General features: G+C 34.0%; 1 long non-coding RNA gene across 2 annotated transcripts in view; it reads left to right on the top strand.

The window, feature by feature from the left end:
* The first annotated feature begins 13,311 nt into the window (after positions 1 to 13,311).
* Positions 13,312 to 21,115, top strand: part of LOC121066348 — a 42,408-nt gene continuing 34,604 nt past the window's right edge. Inside the window, exons 1-4 of one of the 2 annotated variants that reach the window (XR_005817695.1) lie at positions 13,312 to 13,416; positions 14,295 to 14,445; positions 18,567 to 18,694; positions 19,413 to 19,733. This is a non-coding gene — a long non-coding RNA (uncharacterized LOC121066348). Of the gene's footprint in view, positions 13,417 to 14,294; positions 14,446 to 18,566; positions 18,695 to 19,412; positions 19,734 to 21,115 lie in introns of those variants that run through there. The other variant, XR_005817696.1, reaches the window with a different exon arrangement.

The raw sequence follows: 21,115 nt of genomic DNA, 5'->3' as shown, positions 1-21,115 counted from the left end.
CCTGGGAAGTAACAAGTATAATAAAACAAAATATTTGGTCCACTCAATTTACATTCATGCAGGCCTTTTAGAATATTGCCTTCAGAGAGTGTGTTGATCAGACTGTTGTCCAAGACAGGGGAAAGGGTAACAACATAGTACTCAACACATGCTTGATGACTTACCTCATATGACTCTCTGGAAGTTTGCTGTTAACAGATTAACAGTTTATTTCAAGTTTTCAGCCATAGATATAAAATTTCTTTGAAGCCAGTCTACCTGTTTAATAGATGTCATAAATAAAGCCATGATGTTTTCGTTTTGTTTTAAAGAAAATCTGTTAGAAGTTTAATGGAGTTCTTGAATGCAAAATGTGATGTTACATACCTCTTATTTTTCCAGTAAAAGTAAATAAAATCTTAAAATTATAAATGTAATTAAAAAAAAAAAAAAAGACAAAAAAAAGTTAGACTTAGAATGTAAGTCTATGTAGCATACAGATTTTTTGATTTGTAACTGTTATTCACTCTTCATTTTTCTTTTCCTGGACCTTTACTTAAGATAAATCTATCTAAGTATTAGCATAGTTGTAGATGTCTTATTAGCTATATAAATGGAAAATACAGATTAATTAAAGCTATTGGAAATTTAGTGACAATTATAAACCTTTTATGGAAGCTAAAAGGAAGAATCTATATTATAATACATAAACAAATAACCTTTTCTGCTATAACTTTCCTATGTGCAGAATGCTTGGAATTCTTCACACAGTTGTTGTGAAGATTTATCACACAGGTTTTATGCTAACTACTTGTAATGTTTAATAAACACTTTGAATTTTTACAGATATGAAATAGTTAATGCCCCTGATTCAGTTTGACTGTAAAATAGAAGCAAAATGGGACAAAAAAACATCTACTTGTCTCTGGTATTGTAGAAATTAATTTTCAAAGACTTATATAAGAAGTTAAGGTTGCAGTGGTCACTTGTTTATTCTTGGACTTTATCCTTACGGCTTCCAAAGCCATATACTTATATGGCTTTGGAAAATTCCTCCTCATCCATGTCCACCATTCCATGCATCAGTTTGATCACATGTATGACACATTATTAAAGGTACAAAGAAAATAGTTGGAAGAATTCAGAGTGGGGGAGAAAAAAAAACAAAATCAAAACCAAAACCAAATGTATTTCAACATTAATCTGTTAAAAGTTCCAACATATGTGTGTGTACTTTTAGTTTTCTCTGCTATTATTATCCAAATGATTCCTTGGGATTACTCAAATGTTTAAGTGCTTTCTTGATTTCAAGGTTTACTAAAGACTTCTCTGAGCTTTTGGTAAATAGAAAATAACTAAAAAAGCCCAAATCCTTTTACACTCAACTATTATAAAACACTTGGCGGCATATTGTCATCTTGAAATAATTGCATTAGGAAATTAGCGTTTCTGAGCTTCACTCAGAGCTATTATAGTTCTCAAGACTCTTCTCACTCAATACTGTACAGAATTACATCTGTCTGTATGGGTAGTCTTCCACAAGATTTCTTCTGACTTCATCTTCCTCTGATTTCAACTGTCAAAATTCAATTACTACTTAAAAGGTCTATTGAAGAAATTGATCTAATGTGGTCTTTACTGTAGTTACTCTACAGGTTCGCAAAGAGAAAGTAAAAACAATATTCTCATGTTTAGAGAAATAAAAAATATCATGATTAGGTAAATGGAAAATTAAGGTCAATGTAACAACTGTTGTAAATATTAGAATAAAAAGTGTTAGAAAAAAATCCCTCAATAAAATAGTTACAAAATTTCTAACATTAGCAAAGTGAGAGCTTATTAATAGAACTAACTTGCTATAACTTCATATAAATAATGAATCATATAAATATAAATAGCAATATAAATAATAATAATTTACATAAAGATAAATATTTATTATCTTTGTAATTTGTGTATTTTTATCATAAAATATAAATGTTGTGAGAGCATGAAGTTTTAAAGGGAACTGAATAATACACTGGCATGAATCAATAGCAGAACTATGTGTTACTCCAAAAAATACCAAAAGTTAAAAATGTCTAAAACTAAGACGTTTTCTCCAAGCTTTTATTAATGAGACAATAAACCTAATATATATATATAAAGTTCTTCAATCATACAAAATGAATGTGTTTAGAAGGGGAAATTCTATATTGTCAACAGAGATTCACATCCTTATAAAATATTAGATTGGAAAGACTTCAAAGTAGCCCAGTAACAATACTGGTCCAACAGCTAATAATTTTAATTACTATGCAGTTACAGGTTCTATTAAAAAAAAAAAAAAAAGTGGAAAAGAAAGCAACACACAGAAAAAAAACAATGCCATGACCAGGTTTCAGATTAATAAGTGATTATCGGCAGTGCTGACTGAGAAAGGTATTCAAAGCAACTTTCCAACATTATTAGTGCTTCCTGAAAGAAGATAAATCACATTTATTTTATGAAAATGACCTAATAATTAAGCAGATGAATTATCAAACACGGTTCCTAATGTTATTTTTAAAGTCATAGCTTTCCAAATTGAATGTGTATTCATCACACTTTCCTTTATATCTTTCACAGAAACAATTGAGGGAACAAGTCTATTGGAAGACATACAGAAACTACCAGAAGCACATTGTTTACTAGTTAATTTCCTAGCTGTTCTCTGAGCAGTAACACACTAGAATTTGTGCTGGATCAGTTACATGCTGATGAAAAGGAGTTGACTGAACAGTCACCTATAAAATCGTCCTACATAGTTTAAATTTATGAGATCTCTTAAGGAGATTAGCATTTGATTTTTCCATTTACTGGTTTGCTGGCACTACTAAAGAGAATTCTCAGGTCTTTATATTGTTGTTGAATGGAATATAAGAAATAATAAATTAATATGGTGAAATTGTTAAGAAAATTAAAACATTTATACTGTACATATAACCTATACTGTATATATCAGGAATGTTTTAGGGCAACAGAAACAAAATATCAGAAGTCTTAGATCAAGAAAAGAAAGAAAGTAAAAGAAGTAGAAAATTTAGGGAGAAAATCTTAGAGCAGATTGACGTTTAATATTTTTCTTGCATCAGGAAATAGAAATGTACTGTGAAACTCATTGTCTGATGATACATTTTGTAAGAAATATGCATTGTTGAGTCCTAAATGAAAGCAAATTGCCCATTTTTCAGACCAGATTTTTTGCTTTGCCTGAGACCACACTGATAAAAGTTTTCAAGCTGATTCTTTGTTCATCAGGTCAAGAGTAGACATCAACATATTTTGACTCTGGGAATTTTAAATTGGTTACTGCGCTTAGTCTTGTAGATCCCAGAGCTGGACTGGTATTCACACAAGAATTATTTTAAAACATTAAAACTAATTGCTGTTTTTGTTAGTCCTGATTAAAGGTATGACAGATGGGAGTTTTTGTAGGTCTTTGCCTACAAAAAAAAAAAAAAAAAAAAAAAAAAAGTGTTGGCAAAAACCTGAAAAGTACATTGCAAAATTTCCTTATTCCTTCATTTCTCTCTCTCTTTTCTTTCCCTCCCTTTTTCTCCTTTCCTAAATTTCCAGTTAATTTTGAGTTAGTTTTTTTGTTTGATTGTTTGTTTGTTTTTGTTTGTTTGTTTGTTTGTTTTTAGCCCACTGTTTCAAGTTCCTGGCCCCACTTCAGCAAACAACATTGATCAGTGAAGAAGGAAAAAGTGAGAAAACCTGGGAGCACTAGTCTATAAATATATATATTTTTCGTTAAATCAGGTGCAACTGAGCCTACATTTTCATACTGCAGCTTCAATGATTGTGACAAACAACATGACTGAATTGAAAAAAATAGAAAAAGAGCAAGCTAAACATATTTTAGAAGCCTGTAATACCCTTGCATCTCTTTCAGGAAAAAAAAAAACAAAACCCTTCTGTTTCACTTTGTCATTACGCACACCTAAGATTTAACCAGCCTTCAAAGAACTGTGTCATTTCTTTTCCCCAAGCCAACCAAAACAAGTTTAAACCTGTCCATTTCTTTTTGAACTTTGAGCAACACCATATCTTACTTTGTGCTTTGGCCTGACTGTGGGTCTGATTTTGAGAAAAAAAGAGTCTCAGGCAAGCTGTTTCTATATTAACTAAACAAGTAGAGTTCAAACATGAACCAAGCTTTCACTATATCCAAAACAGTTTTTCTGCATTGGAGAGTCATTTGGCTTAATCCACATAACACAAGCTGAGAATGTGAATGATAAGGGAAATTGGTCTGAGTCATGAATTTGAATCTGGATCCCAGGCCTCTCCTTCTTTCATTTTGTGCCTTTTATTTTAAATATTGGACAAATAGAAACAGTGAGAAAAATCAGGAACCTTATGCAGCAAGTACCAGAACTGGACTGCAGCTTCTGCTGTACAATGAAACTAAATAATAGTGCAACAATCTTGTGCCCTACAAATATTAGAACAAAAATACCCATATGCTTTACCACACAATCCTGTTTGGGATGTAAAAGCAAAACTGAAGTACATGAAAATATTGGTCAAAATCTTCGAATTTAGAAAGATCAGAAAGACAGTAGTATTGAGATATAATGAAGCACATTTTTTTGCCATGTTCTGAGTACAGAAAGAAAGAAAAAAACATATTAAAGAATGAATTTCATCTTGTAGGGTCAAAAGTCAGGCTATTCTCCAGCTCTCTATTAGTTCAATGTCTTGAAAAGATTTTATGCCACAATTTCATTCTTTTTGTCCCCTCCTCCCCACCCCCTCCCAACGAGGAAAAGCAAGTAATTCTGTTAAAAAGTAATGTATCAAAGCAATGTCTCATGTCTTCCACCGGGGTCAAGGGTTTGTACTATAGTGACGTAAAGAACAATGAGGTTGTGTGTGTCTGCTTATCTCTTATTTATGAGTCCCTCTAACCCTCAAATATGAGTTATTAGAGAAACTACCATTCTGCATTATCATCACCTAAATAGACTGTGCTGAAAACTATATAGTCAGTGGAATCTTGGCAAAACTATTTCCATCACTGGCTGAAAAACAAACAAACAAACCAAAACAAAACAAAAAAACAATCTACTATAAAGAACATTAGAACATTATACATTATATAGAGAACATTCCTGTATACAACCTACTGACTTTGTGTTCACTGCATTGAAAATAAATATAATATATTGTAATATATAATAAACATAAAGCCAATATTATTTTGTTATGCATTGGTGTTTGCTACACATCATTAATTTTTGAAAAGAAAGTCCTTCACTATTTTCTGTCTCATAGCCCATTAATAACAAACATTTCTGATGTCACTTTCACATGAATACATTCAGTTCAAGAAAAACTGAAGATAAATGTGGTTCCTCCCTTTCTGCCAGCTTAGGCATACAAACTCTTGTGTTATTTTGCCGTTGTTTCTTTTTGTTTGTTTGTTTAGTTTGAGCTATGACATACCCATAAGAAAATTTTTATTCTTACACAGATCTACATTAGCGGCATTATCTGTGTTCTGAATGATAATAACTCCTGACTAGTGTAAACATTATTGAATCTTTTCATATGCTGAGAAAATACAGCTGAATCAACATAAGGACTTACCTCTCCTAAGGAAAAAAGTCACATTAAAAGGTATAGTTGCAACATGGTAGTAACTGAAAGTACATGTATAACCCTAACAACATTATTCTTCTGCTACAAATGATAGGTTATTTTTATTTCATTTTTTGTCAACTGCCCTTATTATTAAATAATAATCAATACAATCCCGTAAAAAATACCAGTAATACTGAATGTAAAATAAGTTAATCTGGTTCTCCTCTTTCCACAACTCAGAATCTTCTAGACCATTGATTGTCCTGAAGAATGTAAATAAGAGAGTATGTTTCACTTAATAAATCACACTTAGAAATGAAGTCCATGCTGCTGGGGTCTTCATAATTGGCAGTGTAAAAATAAAATGGCAACATACTGAAAATTGCGATTTTATATTAATCTGCTTTTTATCACAAATGTTTTGGTGCCATTAGTATCTGTTTAAGTCATTCTGCAAGAAATCATAATCAAGTACAAATGAGTGTATTAGCTGAATACAAGCAGGACAAATATTTTCTTCCCTTAAAAACATACAATTATAAAAGATATTTTTAATATAGCTGAGAAAAAATGTGTTTTTATGAACTAGTCAGTTCTTTCACTGTCTTTCAGCCACTAGTACTCAAATAAAAGTTTTATTCTAATAGCTTTTCAGTGCCATGCCTATTCTCTTGTGATTATCTTGTTTGTGATACCAGTCTTATTTACACAAGAAAGATTGTTCTCCCTTTCGTGAATCAATCCTTCTTGAGTGTGCAGGGAACAACTCAGCTCAGTGACACCATCTTTGTCTTGGATCTCACTGGGTGTCTTTTGGTAGTATCATGCACTTGTTCTGCAGCAAAGAGTTTAATAAGTAGCAGAATGAGGTATTTAATGTCTCTTCACCTGTGCTCAGACCTTGTATTTTGAAATTACTCTGAAATGGGGAAGGGGTACTCTCAATTAAAGGGGTTCAAACTTATTCAAATGTAGAAAGTTTAATAGAATTTGGAAAGCATAACCTGGAATCCAGCTGATTTGGCATAGAGTCAGAAAAGAATGTCACTGCAGGGATATGTCTTGTATCAATGTCACGAAGAAGAATCATTGTTCTGCCAGATCTATCATATTACAACTGGATGTTCAGGCTGCTAGGAAGAACTACACTCTACACTCTGTTTATTGGTGGTGTGTTTTTTTTTCCTGTTGCTCTTTTATTTTGTTTTGTGTTTTCTTTTTTATTTTTTTTTAAATAATAATTGCAAGTATAAAAATAGAGGAGTAAAAAATATTAACAAAAGTCCAACAAATACGGGAAAAAAAGTTGATCATCTAATAGAGAAATAATAAAACTCAGATAGGAAAAAAATCCTAAATGTTTTAATGCCAGTATAGGTTCAAAATTCATATCTTTCTTTCCTTTGAAAGTATGAAATATTTCTAGTCAGACATTGAACTTGTCTGTATGTAATATGTTTCTTTGTTGAACAGCTGGATATATTAAAAGCTTAGGTACATCTCAAAATCTCAAAAGACTGAAAGGTGGCTATGATCTTAATTTTTTTTTTTTCCCTAGAAAATACATCTATAATTTTAATTAAAACACCTAACTGTGAAGGAGGACAGAATACAAGTTAAGTGAATCATTCATCTGGACATGATCATAACATTCTTAAACAATTCAGGATAGAAATAAAATTTAAATGTCTTAAGTGGTAAAATTAGTTCTGGAAATAAAAACAGACATTCAGAATCTATGGTTAAAAAAAAAAAAAAGAAAGAGTTTGAAGTTTTAAAAATGATTTAAAAGTCTCATTTTTATTTCATAGCTTTTTATGAAAAAGAATTAAACTAATAATTTGTAAACAGTGAATTAAATAGGAAATTTGCATCTATTTAAATTTTGTAACACCTTTTGTACTCAAATAATATCAATAATGTAGCAGTGAAAAGATTTTAGGTGAAATGTTCAATCTTCACTTTTGTAATTGTCCCATAGAAGTTCACAGGACTAGAGAACTGTTTCTGCATCTTTACCAGACTTAAAGGAATAAAAAAAAATATGCTATCATATACATATATACATTTCTGAAACATCCTCTTTTTCTTTCTTGGTAGAAGAGGAAAAAAAAAAAAAAAGGAAGAAGAAGAGAAGAAAATAAAAGAACATGAAAGGAGAAGTGATATTGTACTCTAAAAAATACCATATTTGAAAGACTCTGTGTCTTTCCTGACATTATTATGTAGTCGTCTCCTTCTGTATTTTCTCTCCCTAATAATAGTTCTGAGTACCGGTGCTGCAATAGTTAACATTATTAACAAATTATTAACATTATTAACAAACCTCTGCAAGAGGTTTACTTCTGAGACTGGAATTTGCAATCTCATAAATTTTTGATGAGAATTTAAAACCTATGATGATTATCAAGAAGAAATATGATGATTATCAATAATAATAATGATGCAGATGCAAAGAACAAGGAGATAGGAGATGAGTTTTTTTTTTTTTTTTTTATGTACTTTGACTAAGTTTAATGGACATCTTTCATCTTCTCCCACAAAGTAAGAGCAGGCACTACAGACAGATGAGGTGACCATAGGGTTCTGTCTGTGTTAATGTACAGAGCTGCCTAGGGCAATCAGGATAGCTGGGGAGAAGGAAAATGATGCGCTGCCCCATGACAAACAAAGCACTGTCATGCACACTGTCTCTGCCAACTCGTTAGCACATTAGGGATATTTCACCTTTTACACTCAAGTGATTTTACGGCTGTTAATAAGGGTGTGTCTATGTGTCTGCCCCTTCCTCTTTTGCAGAGCTAACCCTGTATAGGAACTTTAAGGTACTCATTCGTGTTTAGGTTGGCACAAATATCCTTTTTGTCTTTGAGCTACCATAAAAGCCAAATATATATTATCCCTGAATGCCTGATAGCAAGAAGTTGATTAAGTTAAACTAATGGCTTTTAGTTCATTGCTATATGCAGTAGTTGGGGACTCACTGATATTTCAATGATCAGAGCAAATGTTCTCGGACTGTGAAAATGTCTTTTGTGGCTCATGTGTTTCTGATTACTTTCAGAGGATGATTTCTATCAAGATAAAATTATCCTTTAGAATAGGTTATTTTACTCAGAGATCAGAACGATTAGTTTGTATATCAACTGAAAGTAGATATTGTTTACGGCCCATGTGCACATATAATATAAAATGTGATTTTTGTTCTGTAGTTATAAAAAGACAATGTTCAAAGGTAATTCAGGTACTTCTTGTGGTTCAGCAGCATTCAAAACTTCAGACAAATAGTTCTGGAAAGATTTTATACAGTGTCCATGTAGTTCCCTTTCCTGTCAGCTATACAGTTATCTTTCCTGGTACATTTATCCAGCATATTCTTGAAGGTTTTCAGTGATCTCCCATCTTCTCAGACAGTCATTTCAAATGTAAAAAATAGTCCTTTACTATGGCTTATGTTTTTCCAATCAATCTAATCTTACTTGTTACTGTTTGAGAACATTACATCTCTCCAATATGAATGACAAGAGATATTCCTTCTTTTTAATTTCTTGTAACTGAGAACTGTGGTGATGTGGTTTCCCCTTTTCTATCACTCACATGCACACATAAATAATATACCCCATATTCTCCTTTCTATATTTCCTCATAGATCATATTTTGTAAAATATTGATCATTCCTTTTGCTAAAAAATATTTAGAGAAAATACCTAAATATTGGTCTCAGGTTTTATGAATATTTAGTAAAATATTTAAATTTATTAATAATAATATTGAAAATAATGATAGTGTTATTTTAACTTTCTCATTACAAAAATTATTTATCTTCCCAAACACTTACTTAAAAGTGGCATATTTTCCTCTACTAAGACTAAATTAACAAAAGCATAACAATCTTGTTTGAACAATATTTTGAATAGATAAAAATAACTTTAAAGCAGAAAAATAAACAGAATATTAAGTAGTTGAGAAGTTTATAAATATTAGACAACTGTATCTACATAACTAATCAATTAAAATTGAACACTTTCTAACAATATTATATATCTGATTAAAAATTTTAAAAGAAAACATTATCATACTAACAGATTTGTAAGTAAATAATTTGATGAAAAAGCATTTACATTTGACTTAGTGAACAAACCAAATACTTTCATAGATAAATCCCTGTTAGATAAAAAACTTTCAAGATGTAGGTAATACATGATATTAAACTATGTTTCAAAAATTTAAAGTAATTTTTTTTTCTTTACTGCCTTTCAACCTGAAGAAACTGGTATATGACATGTCAAAATCAAATTATCAAATCTACCTGACATGGTCATTTGAAATTTGGAGGGCTAGCGTATACTTGATATATTCCTATTTGGAAAAATGAGTAAAGAAGATTTAAAAATTGTTCACAATTTTAAAATCAACCATTATTAAGTGGAAAAAAAGCAGAATTTCTGCCTTAATCTAAAAGTACTCATTATTGTCTGTTATAACAGTGGATATGTGGCCAGAAGAGAAAATCATAGTACCTTTTATGTTGCTGGTCATGACTGAGTTATGCTTTATTCTTCTCCATATAAAATGATGTTTGATTTGACAATAAAAGGCAACAAATTACTTAGATTATTCTTCCTTAAACCTTTTGTAGTTTTCAGCAAGGAAATGGAGCAGAGTAGGAAGAGCTCCCTGTTAGTAGTGATGTTTTTCAATAGGAAAATTTTCTTAAGGTTGACTTCAACATCAGTTTCACACCACTCTTCAAGCATATTTTCTTTAACAAGATGGTTCTCTGCAGACACTTGCAATTCAGTAACAGCAATAGAAGGAGTGATATGAGCCTTAGCTATCTCAACGTCTCAGACTCTTTCTTCTTTTCCAATTAAAACCCACATTTTCAAGGGAGTTAAGGTTTGTCTTACATGTTTTTTCTTGTTTTTGAGGGAAATTAAACTTGAAAGAATTCACTATTACAGAACAACTAAGATTTGTTAAGTAGGGCTACATGCACTTTTTCCACTGGAGCTCTTTTTCTTCTTCACACTCCCAGTCTTCTTTTTATGCTTCAGTGACTTTCTCCTTCAGTCATCCAGGTAGAGTTTAAATAGTTTTCTCTATCTGAAAAATAACACTGAAATCTGTGCAAGTCAGGGACAGTTTCTGAAAGGTGTATGTATGGTTGGATCATTATAAATGCATGTTATGAATGTATTTCTGATGTATATGTAATGACAAAAACTTTTAGGCAAACGGGTGCAACAGTATATAAATGCTTTGATTTTTTTTTTTCAGCAGAAATATTTTTCATAAAATTGAGGTAGGACAGCATTTGACAATGGTGTGGAAATTGTTTGCATCTTGCCACATCACCTCATACTAATCAGTGTTATTCAGAGAAAGAATGTTCATCCATGTTCTTAAATTTTACACTTTGGACTATTGTCAGTTTTATTGCCTAAATTAAAATTTTAGCTGCAGCTTTTGTTTGATGTTCATTACTTACACTGTATTGATTTCTTTGGAAACTGACATGAAAAGATTATTTTGGAAAGAGTCTACTGCAGGACTGTAAGGAAAAATTAGATGTTTGGCATTGCTGTTTGCATATCCTAATGCTATGACTAATTTCTTGTATTTTGTGTAATGAAATGTAATGATTTGCCCTGATGACGTTTCCTACAAATCAATAAGTTTAACATCAACAGATGATTCAAAGTTAATACATTCCACAGTCTAGCTGCACTCTTTAAACAAGAAATAGTACTTGAGCACTTTGGGACACAACCCAAATAATTGGACTTTAAATGTGAAATAATTATACTGTGAAAGGTATTTTTCTCATAATTGAGATAAGCCCATAACTGCACTTCAGTCTTATTACAAAACTGTGCTCAGGAGAGAAAAAATGGATGTGTTTAAATAACATTCTAAGACATGGAAAAAATAAATAAATTGTAATTTACCATAGGAAATTGAATTGAATGAGCATAGAGTAAATTCCTCGATAAATAAGTGATCACTTATAAGGCTCTCTGAGAATTCTCCAGTGGATCCTCATTCACAGAAGGCAGGTGAAAATGAAATTGATTTGCAGGCAATCTTCCTTGGAGCTCTTCTTTGTACAGACATAGGGCACAACCTAACTGTGCAGGAAGAATCTGAATTGCAGTTTTGAGGTCCTTATAAATGACTTGCAAGAAAAAAAAAAAAAAAAAAAGGAAGACCAGCAGTTGGCTGTACATCAGTGGGTGGAGTGGCCTGGAAAAAAAACATGTGGAAAGAGTAGACGAAGTCTTGTTCATTAGCATAGGACAGCTGAGGGTAGGAACATAGAAATATAATTTTTTAGAATACAGATGAAGGATGGGTATCTTCTTTTACACTAAATCTTATAGCGCTTTCTATGCATTTGTGTGGATGTTGAACTTCACTGCATTTAAGGACTTTTTTCTCTAAATCTATATGGCATATTTATTTTTTATGTTTGATTTTTCAACTGATCATGATATAACCATAGCTGAGGAAGGATAACTACAAAGCTGACTGTTTACAAAGAATGTCCTGCTGACACTTTCAGAATTGTTATAACTGTATTCCATAAATATTTTGGGAAAGGGGAAGAGATTTAAAAAAAAAAAAAAAAAAGGAAAGAGGACTCAATATACTGGAATATACTGGCCTATCTTGTCTGTACAAGTGTACAAGACAAACAACTTGTCACACAGGAATTTAAATATTTTTAGTGTTAGACAAACTGTTAGGATATGTATAATACTGGTTTTGTGTGTAGTCACACGCTGTTTTTTATGCTGTTTCAATTGTAAGTATTTTAAACATGAAAATAATACCTACCTAATGACAGTTTGAAAATAGGTAATTTTCAAGTAAATCTTTGCAAAAATTAATAGAGCTCAAGAAAGTTAACTGATAACAAAGAACACAGGTACCTTTTTAGTTTGAGCTGTTCATTCAGTGACAGTCCATTTGTTTTTTTCATTGGAGTAGGTCTGTATGATAGTATTTCAGGATCTTTGCTCTGCATAAAGGCAAAGGTTTTATAAATTTTTGGTTTTATAAAACAAACAAATAAACAAATGGACAACATAGAATCACAGAATGAACTTAGAAAGGACCTTGACGTTCCAGCTGGGCCAAATAGACCAAGTTGCTCAGGGCATTCTCAGGCTGTTTTAAATATTTCCTGTCATGGTTTCAGCTAGGATAGAGTTAATTTTCTTCCTAGAAGTTGGTGTGGTGCTGTGTTTTGGATCTAGTATGAGAATAATGCTGATAAGACACTGATGTTTTAGTTGTTGCTGAGCAGTGCTTACACTGTCAAAGACTTTTTGGCTTCTCATACTGCCCTGCAGCTAGGAGGCTGGGGGTGCACCAAAAGCTGGGAGGGGACACAGCCAGAACAGCTGACCCAAAACAGTCAAAGGGATATTCCACACCATATGATATCATGCTAAACGTTTAAGATGGGGTGACTGACTGGGGTGGGCTGGTGGGGTGATCAGCTGCTTGGGGACGTGCTGGGCATCAGTCAGCAGGCAGTAAGCAATTGTATTGTGCATCATTTGCTTTGTACATATTATTATTATCATATAACTATTTATTATTATTATTATTATTATTATTAACCTTCCTTTTCTGTCCTATTAAACTGTCTTTATCTCAACACATGAGCTTTTAATTTTTTTTTCCCCTGATTCTGTCCCCCATTCCACCAGAACACAGTGAACAGCTGTGTGGTGCTTAGCTGCGTGATGGGTTAAATCACAACATCTCCAAAGATGGAGGTTTCATGGCCTTTCTGAGTGCTGCACCATCCTCATGGTAAAATTCTGAAGTTCAATCAAAATTTTCCTGTGTTCTAACTTGATTCAGTCTCCTCCTCTCCACGCTGTGCAAACTCCATTTCTCTCTGCCTCTCCTTACACTACAGGAGCCTCTGCTGTAGTCATCATGGTGGTCTGCTAACTGAAACTCATTTCAGTTTGACAGTTTCTTTCTTGTACGGGGGAGCTTTAAGCTGAGCACGGTACTCTGGATACTCTTCACATTCAGCTCATTGTTTACCAGGTCCTTCAAGTCTTGCAAAAGTCTTTGCAAGTCTCAGCAGAGGTACTCCATCTCCAGATAGGACTCAGCCTAAACAGTTTTATGCAGTTAATCCATACTAGGTGCAGAAGTTTGCCTTTGTGGAACTTTAGGAGGTGTCTATCAGCCCATTTTTCCAGGGTGTCAAGGTTGGCCTGCAGAGGCTCTGCCCTACTGAATGTCAGTCACTCTTCCTGCTGCTCTCCACCCCACATGCTGTTTGGTACCATCCCCAAAATATGCTGAGAGTGCACTCTATCTCAACATCCGCATATTTCAAAAAGCAATTTAACAGTGTTAACCTCAGTACTGTCCCCTGGAAAACACCACTAGTAACTGGCCATAAGTTGGACTTTATACTACTGACCTCAATCCTTTGAACCCAACAGCCCATTTTTAATGCATCTTATAGCCAACATACCCAAACCATATCTCTCTAGCTGTAAGGACAGAGTAGGTGAATATGTCACAGTTGAAGTCAAGGCAAACAACATTCACAACTCTTCCCCCATCCACAGAGGCAGTCATTTCTTTGTAGGTTATCATGTTGCTTAGACACAAACTGCCTTTAGTAACTCTGTGCTGAATTCTCTTAATTGTTTCTCTTCCTTCAGGTACTTGCACATAGCTTCCAGAAGGATTTTTTTTACATTATCTTCCTGAGGACTGAGATATGGCTGACCACTTCTAGTTTTCTGGATCTTTTTTCCTGATTTTCTTGAAGTTGCAGTTAAGGTTTTCTTGGTATATTTTAAGTATACCAAGGTATGCTTTAAAGAGCAAAGACTTCTTTACAATATGTATGTAAGCTGTGTTAAATAAGTAAATATTTTATATTTTCAGACTGCGGTGAGACAGGCATATTTTATCTATATGAGAAAAGTTGTCTTTCTTAGTCCTGGTCCACAGCTATTTCAAATATATGCATGCTAATAAGTGGTTGTAGAATAATGTATAAATACTCTGACAGAATCCATTCTGAAGACATAAAATAATTAATACATTAGAAAGCATTAGTCAAATCAATTTAACCTCTCCAACTGGCTGAGTTTCCATTTAATGCAAAGTATAACATCCCCTCCAACATAATTAGTCATCTTTAATTACTTTGATATCAGAATGCAAATGGTAAAATAAAAAGCTAAATAAGCTAATTACTGTACTCTTTGTATTACATTAGTATAATAAAACAATAAGTTTGTATGGTTAATACGAAGTTTTTTTTATTGTTGATCTTTTTTAGCTGTATGCAGAAATATGTTTGTGTTTATATACAGATTATTATTAGTAGTAGTATAATCCCAGGAAATATATTATTATTATTATTATTATTATTATTATTATTATTATTATTATTATTATTATTATTATTATTATTAAACTCCCAGGAAAACAGGGTTCAGAACATGTAAGGGCTTCTTGGGAAGACAAACACCATCACTCCGAACGTCCGTCCCCGCCCCCCCCCGCCTTCTTTACTCCAGCTGCTATTGCTGAGCATGACCCACACAGTGTGGGACATCCCCTTGGCCAGCGTGTGCCAGCTGTCCTGGCTGTGTCCCCTCCCAAACCCTGGTGCACCCCCAGCCTCCTTGCTGGCAGGGCAGCACGAGGAGCAGAAAGGTCTGGGCTCTGTGCGAGCACTGCTCTGCAACAACTGAAACATCAGTGTGTTACCACCATTATTTTAATCAAAAATTCAAAACACAACATTTTGTGAGCCTCTATGAAGAAAATTAACTCTGTTCCAGCCAAAAACATTACACAACTACAAACTGATATATTTTATGTAATATAACATACAAAGATCTCAATATATTCAGTCAAAATAAAATACAGAGAATATCAAATGCATAGGTGGAAAATATGCTGAGAGAATTAAGGCGTCTTATACAAGCTGAGAGTCTGCCTTTGGGTGATAGAATTGCTGTGTTTGGTAGTATAGTATCTTTACTTGAGTGGGTAAATTGTCATTGTTTAAATACCTAGCTACACACATATTTTAACATATATACTTGTGTTTACAGAAAACCAATGATTCTGTAGAAACAAACCTTCCCTTTCAGAGTCCTTGTTTTATCTTCCAATACATTGTTTTTACTTTTGTCTCTTAGATGTAGCATGAAATGTATATCCAAGTAATATTGTTACTCCAGAACAATTTATATTTTTACTAACTTTTAACATTTTATAAATGACTCCATATATAAAATTTGAAGGCACTGTCATGGACCAAAGTGTTTGTTAGCCCACTTCAGTGACTGAAGGAGGAATAAAACAGATGGAGCTGGTAACTGTCAGAAAGAACAGATATGAAGTTATAAACACCAATTATTTTTAAAATATTCTTTCTTCAGAAGCAGAGTATTATATATGCTGAATTATATATGCCAAGTAAATATATATGTAAATACATTATGCATACTGAGTATAATGTTGAGTTATATATATTTTTTCTGCACCATATCTGTTTGGAATTAGCAGATCTTAAAAACAATGGTGTGCTACATTTAGTCAAAAATGTAGGAATTAATCCTGTAGAACATAATGTACAAGATGTGCTGGTAGCAGAGTGCTGTGTAAAACCTAGAGGGGATTATGGTGGTTTCTACTTAATTTTTGTTTCTTTATTGATGTCTCAATCCTTAATTGGAACAACTGTATACTGAAACATATTGCATGTAATTTTCAAGCTGTTTGTGATTCATAATTAATAATATTGTGGAACAAAAATTAGAATTTAATATGTCAAACACCAGCTGATGCAACCATAATCCTCTGAGAAGACCTACAAATTGCTAAAGCTGATTCTATCTTTTAAATTACCTGTGGACACCTAAAATATTCAAAAAATTAAGTACATGCTCTGTGGATCATAGTGAATCATTGAGCTATATTTCCTGCGATTCATAACAAAACTTTGAGCTATTATTATTCTGCAGCAACTATTTACATTTTTTTAAGACACTTATAATCTAAACGTTTTACATAGACATACACATATATTTTTATATAGCCATGCATATGATAATTTTTTACTCTGTCATATTTCTGGAGATATTTATTGGTATTTAAAATACATTATATAATTACAATTATGATGAAACAAGCATTTCTGGAAAGTTGAGAAAAAATATAAATTTTAAATAGAGCACATATATTTGAACTTTCAATCCAGGACATTAAGAAATCACAAGATGAGTAATTTATTTATTTATTTATTTTAATATACTTGAAACAATATCTATTTGTGTCTTGATATTATAAAAAACATTAGATAACATTTGTCATTGTCTTATTTGATTTCTAATTGTGCAAATGCAAAATTATGTGGTATGTCGACTGTCATCATTCACCAGGTTCTGACTGTACATTTAAGACTTCATGTTCCTACAGACTGTTTGGGAGTCCTGATCCTCTGGGTTACCTTGCAGACAAGGAAGCTTATGTGGTCCTTGCTTTGCAGTTTGTGGCCAGAACTGATAGGTGCACTGTCCTAGAGAAACCCTTCCATACCATAAGAGTCACAGCTTTCTAGATGCACAAAACCTGTTTCGGATGCAGGAAGAACCTGGAGTACAGTAACTGAAACATTTTAGGTTCAACAAGAAAGCATTTTCTGATGAAACTTTCCTAAAAAGAAAATCTATCAGAAAGTTCCCTATTAGATCTCTTCCTGCTTATTTATTCTGGTGTCGTTCTTACACTTTCAGGGCAGTATGCTAGCATTTTCACTGCTTTTTGACATTCATGAAGCAAGGTAGTGTTTCTGTAGTGATTCCATGCAATACCCAGAGGATTATATATATTCTGACTACCAGCTGCTTGAGGTATCATTGCAAGGCAAAGATTATACTTTAGCTCAATATTTCTTCAGATTAATGTTACTATATTATTTTTCACTTTAACCTTAGCTCTGAATTTCACAGTTTTGCAAAGCTTGTTTTGAGGCATATTGCAACACTTTTGCAATATTTCTAAACCTAAATTTTAAGTACGTACTCGAGGATTTAATTCCTGGTTCATGGTATTTTAAAGCTTTGAAATTATGTGAGCCGCAATATACAGTAATATGGTAGATTTTCACTTCCTTAGAAAGTAGGTCAATTCATTGGATTTTTATTTTTATTTTTATTTTTTTTTTGAGCAAAGAGAATAGCAAGAGTTTTGAAAGTCAGGCAATTAAATCAAGTGGAGGAGATATGTGGTGGAATTTGTATAGCCCTTCCCAGTCATTTGAGACCTTTATTGCTTAGTGCTGTCATAAAATATACAGTGTACTTAGTTTACTTCAAAATTTTACATAACTTTTATATAAAGACACAATGCAAAATAGTACATTTAGAATATGCAACTTATTTACCTCTGTTAACAAGGCCATTCTTGTAAAAAAAAAAAAAGGTAGTAATATTTAAACAAATTTTAAATAGTTGTACACAAGTAAAAGCAACTATGGTCTTAGTAGCTCACATAAAACATTTTATTATGATTTTAATGTCCACAGATGTAATTGCAAAAGACATTCTGGTGACTCATAAGATAGTAGAAACAACAAATCTGATTTTTATAATAAAAAGACTTGAAAACCTAATGCAAGTATTCCTAAAACAATCATGAGTTTTATTGTTTTAATTTATTATTAATAATTAATTACTTATTAATTAATTAGTTATTGTTTTAATTTATTATTAATCATGATGTTATCAACTAAGCAGAATTGTCATGTTATAATTTCAATATGGAGTAAGTTTGTTCATTACAAAAATAAGGGATGTTGTAGGTTACATACTATTTAAAATATGTAAAGAGCTATTGCCAATATAATGGTCTTACCTATATATATATTTTTTTTTCTAAAAAGGATTTTTTTTTTCCCATAAATATAGTATGATTCCTAACACAGAGAATGCTGAGAATGCTGCAGTGACAAATACAGTAAGAAAGGCTTATTTCTGGAGCCTAATCTCACTGTGGCTGCTGATGGCACCCAGAACACCCACTAAACCTTCTCCAGGTAGGTGTTCTCATGCTCATTTAACTGCCTACCAGTAATAATTGCAATGTTTGTCCTTACTTACTGATCACATCATTCTCTGGAGAATTAATTTATTGATTCATTGATGTCTTATTTTATAATGAAATTACTTTTTATCCTGCTTAACTGATTCACTGCTTTGTTGATTGTTCATTTATTTATTTTATTTGTTTAGCTAATTATTAATCCTTAAACTTTGCCTGTTTAATACCACTCCATTGCCTGTGTATTTTAATTATAATGAGTTCTGCAACCTAATTGACTCTGCACCTACATGATTTTCTCACTTAATTGTGTTTATACAATTAATTGGTTGATTTATCCACCTCTAATTAATAGTTCACTGAATAATTGTGTCATTTGCTGGCACTGAGTTACGTAAAGATTTGGTAGCCATAGTCACATACTACCAATATTTGTCCAGAGCAGACCATGTCTCCTTCTTCTTCGTTACGTTTTTTTCATCTATCACTACCTCCTCTACCTTTTTAATGTCCTCACTGTTTTGTTGTGTTTTTTTTTTTCTCTTCAAATTAAATACATATTGCTCTTTAACATTGTCAAAACTTCTATCTACTAATGCATATTTAAAAAATATAAATTAAAATTATTCCCCCCAGGGAAGAGCATGACTACAGAGGATAAGAAAAAGGCTGAGGTTCTTATTGCCTTCTTTGTATCTATCTTTACCTGCCAGACCACTTATCCTCGGGGTACTCAGCCTCTTGACCGAGAAGTCTGGGACGAGGAACAGAAGAACCCACCCACAGTTCAGGTGGAAACAGTTAGAGACCTGTTGTTCCACCTGGACTGTCACAATTCAATGGGGCTAGATGGGATCCACCCGAGGGTGCTGAGGAAGTTGGCAGATGTGATTGCTGGGCCTCTTTCCATCATCTGTCAGCGGTCATGGTCACCTGAAGAGGTCCCAGATGACTGGAGACTTGTTAATATGACGCCCGTCTATAAGAAGGGTCATAAGGAGGACCCAGGGAACTACAGGCCTGTTAGCCTGACCTCGGTGCCAGGAAAGGTGATGGAACAAGTCATCTTGAATGCAATCATGCAATGTATGTAGGACAACCAGGGGATCAGGCCCAGACAGCATGGGTTCATGGAAGGCAAGTCCTGCCTGACCAACCTCATCTCCTTCTATGACCGGGTGACCCCTCTGGTGGATGAGGTGAAGCCTGTTGACGTAGTCTACCTATATGTCAGCAAGGCCTTTGACACGGTCTCCCACAGTATTCTCCTGGAGAAGCTGGCAGCCCATGGCTTGGACAGGTGCACTCTTTGCTGGGTTAAAAAACTGTCTGGACGGCTGGGCCCAGAGAGTAGTGGTGAATGGAGTGAAATCCATTTGGCGACCAGTCACCAGTGGTGTTCCCCAGGGGTCGGTGTTGGGGCCCATCATCTTCAATATCTTTACTGACGACTTGGATGAGGGAACTGAGTGCAGCCTCAGTAAGTCTGCAGATGACACCAAGTTGGGGGGAAGTGTTTATCTGCTGGAGGGTAGGAAGGCCCTGCAGAGGGACCTGGACTGGATGGGTCGATGGGCAGAGGCCAATGGGATGAGGTTCAACATGGCTAAGTGCTGGGTCCTGCACTTTGGTCACAACAACCTCATGCAGCGCTACAGGCTTGGGGGCAGAGTGGCTGGAAAGCTGGGGAGAGGAAAAGAATCTGGGGGTGCTGATTGATGCTCACCTGAACATGAGCCGGCAGTGTGCACAGGTGACCAAGAAGGCCAATGGCGTCCTGGCTTGGATCAGGAATTGTGCAGCCAACAGGACCAGGGAGGTGATCGTCCCCCTGTATTCTGCTCTGGTGAGGCCGCACCTTGAGTACTGTGTTCAGCTTTGGGCTCCTCAGTGCAAGGAGGACATCGAGGCACTGGAACATGTCCAGAGAAGGGCTACAGAGCTGGTGAAGGTGCTGGAACACAAGTCCTATGAGGAGCGGCTGAGGGAACTGGGGTTGTTTTGTCTGGAGAAGAGGAGGCTCAAGGGAGACCTTACTGCTCTCTACAACTACCTGAAAGGAAGGTGTGGGGAGCTGGGGGTCAGCGTCTTGCAGATAACTAGTGATAGGACTAGAGGGAATGGCCTCAAGTTGCACCAGAAGAGGTTTAAATTTGAAATTAGGAGACATCTCTACTCAGAAAGAGTAGTCAGGCATTGGAATGGGTTGCCCAGGGAATTGGTGGAGTCACCATCCCTGGCGGTGTTCAAGGAAAGTCTGGACCTGGTGCTTAGGGACATGCTTTAGTGGGTGATATTGGTAGTAGGATGATGGTTGGACCAGATGATCTTGAAGGTCTTTTCCAACCTTAATGATTGTATGAATCTATGATTCTATGATATCACATACATTGAAATATCTAGTCTTATATGGACT

The sequence above is a fragment of the Cygnus olor genome, chromosome 2 (assembly GCF_009769625.2).
Source record: "Cygnus olor isolate bCygOlo1 chromosome 2, bCygOlo1.pri.v2, whole genome shotgun sequence".
In the NCBI taxonomy this organism is placed as follows: Eukaryota; Metazoa; Chordata; class Aves; order Anseriformes; family Anatidae; genus Cygnus; species Cygnus olor.
This window is presented reverse-complemented; position numbering and strand designations above follow the sequence as displayed.